This window comes from Ctenocephalides felis, unplaced genomic scaffold, assembly GCF_003426905.1.
Source record: "Ctenocephalides felis isolate EL2017-DRISC unplaced genomic scaffold, ASM342690v1 CF-g0.4_SCAFFOLD_02039, whole genome shotgun sequence".
NCBI lineage: Eukaryota > Metazoa > Arthropoda > Insecta > Siphonaptera > Pulicidae > Ctenocephalides > Ctenocephalides felis.
Window position 1 is genome coordinate 1 of NW_020538193.1, and position 4,828 is coordinate 4,828.

At 40.9% G+C, this 4,828-nt stretch overlaps 4 non-coding genes across 4 annotated transcripts; all 4 read left to right on the plus strand.

Annotated features, from left to right (window-relative positions):
• Positions 1 to 508: 508 nt before the first annotated feature.
• Trnaa-agc lies at positions 509 to 581 on the plus strand. Its single transcript has one exon. It is a non-coding gene; the product is annotated as a tRNA-Ala (tRNA).
• A 753-nt stretch (positions 582 to 1,334) lies between these two features.
• On the plus strand, positions 1,335 to 1,407 carry Trnaa-agc. Its single transcript has one exon. It is a non-coding gene; the product is annotated as a tRNA-Ala (tRNA).
• A 1,014-nt stretch (positions 1,408 to 2,421) lies between these two features.
• On the plus strand, positions 2,422 to 2,494 carry Trnaa-agc. Its single transcript has one exon. It is a non-coding gene; the product is annotated as a tRNA-Ala (tRNA).
• A 1,718-nt stretch (positions 2,495 to 4,212) lies between these two features.
• On the plus strand, positions 4,213 to 4,285 carry Trnaa-agc. Its single transcript has one exon. It is a non-coding gene; the product is annotated as a tRNA-Ala (tRNA).
• The last annotated feature ends 543 nt before the right edge of the window (positions 4,286 to 4,828 follow it).

Genomic DNA, 4,828 nt, shown 5'->3' on the forward strand with positions numbered 1-4,828 from the left:
TTGTTATGTCTTGATGATGATAAAAATTGTTGTGAGTGATTTTTAAGTATAAAATACGTGAAATTTCTGAATGAAATGGCTTCACTTGCAGGGTACTGGTGCCGATACAATAAAAATTGTTGAGTGGTTGTTGAGAATAAAACACGTGAAACCTTTGAATAAAATGGCGTTAGTAGCTCAAGTGGTAGAGCGCTCGTTTAGCGCGTGGGAGGTACCGTGATAAATAATTGGCGCTTTCAAAACTTAGTTTATTATGTCTTGATGACATAAACGGCGCTTCCAAATCTTATAATTTCATGTCTAGGTGACGATAAAAATTATTGTGAATGATTGTTGAGTATAAAACTCGTGAAACCTTTAAATGAAATTGCGTTATTTGCGGGGGACGTAGATCAAGTGGTAGAGCGCTCGCTTAGCGTGTGGGAGGTACTGGGATAGATATCCGGCGCTTGTGTGGTTGTTGAAAATAAAACACGTGAAACCTTTGAATAAAATGGTGTCGCTTGACGGGGGCGTAGCTCAAGTGGTAGAGCGCTCGCTTAGCATGTGAGAGGTACCGGGATCGATACCCGGCGCTTCCAAATTTTACTATTTTATGTCTTGGTGACGATAAAAATTGTTGTGAGAGATTGTTGAGTATGAAGCACGTGAAACCTTGATTGCTTAGCATGTGAGAGGTACAGGTTCGACGCGGTGCTTCCAAATCTAATTTTTATATCGTGGTGACGATAAAAATTGTTGTGAGTGGTTGTTGAGAATAAAACACGTAAAACCTTTAAATAAAATGTAGTCACTTGCCGGGGGCGTACATCAAGTGGTAGAGAGCTCGCTTAGCATGTGAGAGTTACTGGTATCGATACCCGACGCTTTCAAATCTCACTTTGTTATGTCTTGATGATGATAAAAATACTTGTGAATGATTTTTAAGTATAAAAAACGTGAAATTTCTGAATGAAATGTCTTCATTTGCAGGGTACCGGTGCCGATACGATAAAAATTGTTGAGGTTGTTGAGAATAAAACACGTGAAACCTTTGAATAAAATGGCGTTATTTGCCGGAGAAGTAGCTCAAGTGGTAGAGCGCTCGTTTAGCGTGTGGGAGGTACCGTGATACATAATTGGCGCTTTCAAAACTTAGTTTATTATGTCTTGATGACGAAAAAAATGGTTGCAAGTGATTATTAAGTATGAAATACGTGGAATTTTTGAATGCAATGGATTCACTTGCAGAGTACCGCGGTCGATACTCGGCGCTTCCAAATCTTACTATTTTGTCTTGGTAACAAGAAAAATTGTTGAGAGTGGTTGTCGAAAATAAAACAATGACATACGTTGGGGGCGTAGCTCAAGTGGTAGAGCGCTCGCTTAGCATGGGAGAGGTACCGGGATCGATACCCGGCGCTTCCAAATCTTACTATTTTATATCTTGGTGACGATAAAAATTGTTGTGAGAGATTGTTGAGTATGAAGCACGTGAAACCTTGATTGCTTAACATGTGAGAGGTACCAGGATCGATACGCGGTGCTTCCAAATCTAATTTTTTTATATCGTGGTGACGATAAGAATGATTATGAGTGGTTGTTGAGAATAAAACAAGTAAAACCATTGAATAAAATGTAGTCACTTGCCGGGGGCGTAGATCAAGTGATAGGGCGCTCGCTTAGCATGTGAAAGTTACTGGTATCGATACCCGACGCTTTCAAATCTTACTTTGTTATGTCTTGATGATGATAAAAATTGTTGTGAGTGATTTTTAAGTATAAAATACGTAAAATTTCTGAATGAAATGGCTTCACTTGTAGGGTACTGGTGCCGATACGATAAAAATTGTTGAGTGGTTGTTGAGAATAAAACACGTGAAACCTTTGAATAAAATGGCGTTATTTGCCGGAGAAGTAGCTCAAGTGGTAGAGCGCTCGTTTAGCGTGTGGGAGGTACCGTGATACATAATTGGCGCTTTCAAAACTTAGTTTATTATGTCTTGATGACGAAAAAAATGGTTGCAAGTGATTATTAAGTATGAAATACGTGGAATTTTTGAATGCAATGGATTCACTTGCAGAGTACCGCGGTCGATACTCGGCGCTTCCAAATCTTACTATTTTGTCTTGATAAAAAGAAAAATTGTTTAGAGTGGTTGTTGAAAATAAAACAATAACATACGTTGGGGGCGTAGCTCAAGTGGTAGAGCGCTTGCTCAGCATGTGAGAGGTGCCGGGATCGATACCCGGCGCTTCCAAATTGTTGAGTATAAAACACGTGAAACCTTTGAACAAAATTGCGTTATTTGCCGGGAACGTAGATCAAGTGGTAGAGCGCTCGCTTAGCGTGTGGGAGGTACCGGGATAGATACCCGGCGCTTGTGTGGTTGTTGAGAATAAAACACGTGAAACCTTTGAATAAAAATGGTGTCGCTTGACGGGGGCGTAGCTCAAGTGGTCGAGCGCTCGCTTAGCATGTGAGAGGTACCGGGATCGATACCCGGCGCTTCCAAATTTTGCTATTTTATGTCTTGGTGACGATAAAAATTGTTGTGAGAGATTGTTGAGTATGAAGCACGTGAAACCTTGATTGCTTAGCATGTGAGAGGTACCAGGTTCGATACGCGGTGCTTCCAAATCTAACTTTTTTATATCGTGGTGACGATAAAAATTGTTGTGAGTGGTTGTTGAGAATAAAACACGTAAATCCTTTAAATAAAATGTAGTCACTTGCCGGGGGCGTAGATCAAGTGGTAGAGCGCTCGCTTAGCATGTGAGAGTTACTGGTATCGATACCCGACGCTTTCAAATCTCACTTTGTTATGTCTTGATGATGATAAAAATTGTGAGTGATTTTTAAGTATAAAAAACGTGAAATTTCTGAATGAAATGTCTTCACTTGCAGGGTACCGGTGCCGATACGATAAAAATTGTTGAGAGGTTGTTGAGAATAAAACACGTGAAACCTTTGAATAAAATGGCGTTATTTGCCGGGGACGTAGCTCAAGTGGTAGAGCGCTCGTTTAGCGTGTGGGAGGTACCGTGATACATAATTGGCGCTTTCAAAACTTAGTTTATTATGTCTTGATGACAAAAAAATTGTTGCATGTGATTATTATGTATGAAATACGTGGAATTTTTGAATGCAATGGATTCACTTGCAGAGTACCGCGGTCGATACTCGGCGCTTCCAAATCTTACTATTTTGTCTTGGTAACAAGAAAAATTGTTGAGAGTGGTTGTCGAAAATAAAACAATGACATACGTTGGGGCCGTAGCTCAAGTGGTAGAGCGCTCGCTTAGCATGGGAGAGGTACCGGGATCGATACCCGGCGCTTCCTAATCTTCCTATTTTATATCTTGGTGACGATAAAAATTGTTGTGAGAGATTGTTGAGTATGAAGCACGTGAAACCTTGATTGCTTAACATGTGAGAGGTACCAGGATCGACACGCGGTGCTTCCAAATCTAATTTTCTTATATCGTGGTGACGATAAGAATGGTTATGAGTGGTTGTTGAGATAAAACAAGTAAAACCTTTGAATAAAATGTAGTCACTTGCCGGGGCGTAGATCAAGTGATAGGGCGCTTGCTTAGCATGTGAGAGTTACTGGTATCGATACCCGACGCTTCAAATCTCACTTTGTTATCTTTGATGATGATAAAAATTGTTGTGAGTGATTTTTAAGTATAAAATACGTGAAATTTCTGAATGAAATGGCTTCACTTGCAGGGTACTGGTGCCGATACGATAAAAATTGTTGAGTGGTTGTTGAGAATAAAACACGTGAAACCTTTAAATAAAATGGCGTTATTTGCCGGAGAAGTAGCTCAAGTGGTAGAGCGCTCGTTTAGCGTGTGGGAGGTACCGTGATACATAATTGGCGCTTTCAAAACTTCCAAATCTTACTATTTTGTCTTGATAAAAAGAAAAATTGTTTAGAGTGGTTGTTGAAAATAAAACAATAACATACGTTGGGGGCGTAGCTCAAGTGGTAGAGCGCTTGCTCAGCATGTGAGAGGTACCGGGATCGATACCCGGCGCTTCCAAATTGTTGAGTATAAAACACGTGAAACCTTTGAACAAAATTGCGTTATTTGCCGGGAACGTAGATCAAGTGGTAGAGCGCTCGCTTAGCGTGTGGGAGGTACCGGGATAGATACCCGGCGCTTGTGTGGTTGTTGAGAATAAAACACGTGAAACCTTTGAATAAAATGGTGTCGCATGACGGGGGCGTAGCTCAAGTGGTAGAGCGCACGCTTAGCATGTGAGAGGTACCGGGATCGATACCCGGCGCTTCCAAATCTTACTATTTTATGTCTTGGTTACGATAAAAATTGTTGTGAGAGATTGTTGAGTATGAAGCACGTGAATCCTTGATTGCTTAGCATGTGAGAGCTCTACCACCATTTGCTGGAGAAGTAGCTCAAGTGGTAGAGCGCTCGTTTAGCGCGTGAGGGTACCGTGATACATAATTGGCGCTTTCAAAACTTAGTTTATTATGTCTTGATGACATAAACGGCGCTTCCAAATCTTATAATTTCATGTCTAGGTGACGATAAAAATTGTTGTGAATGATTGTTGAGTATAAAACTCGTGAAACCTTTAAATGAAATTGCGTTATTTGCGGGGGACGTAGATCAAGTGGTAGAGCGCTCGCTTAGCGTGTGGGAGGTACTGAGATAGATATCCGGAGCTTGTGTGGTTGTTGAGAATAAAACAATTGAAACCTTTGAATAAAATGGTGTCGCTTGACGGGGGCGTAGCTCAAGTGGTAGAGCGCTCGTTTAGCGTGTGGGAGGTACCGTGATACATAATTGGCGCTTTCAAAACTTAGTTTATTAT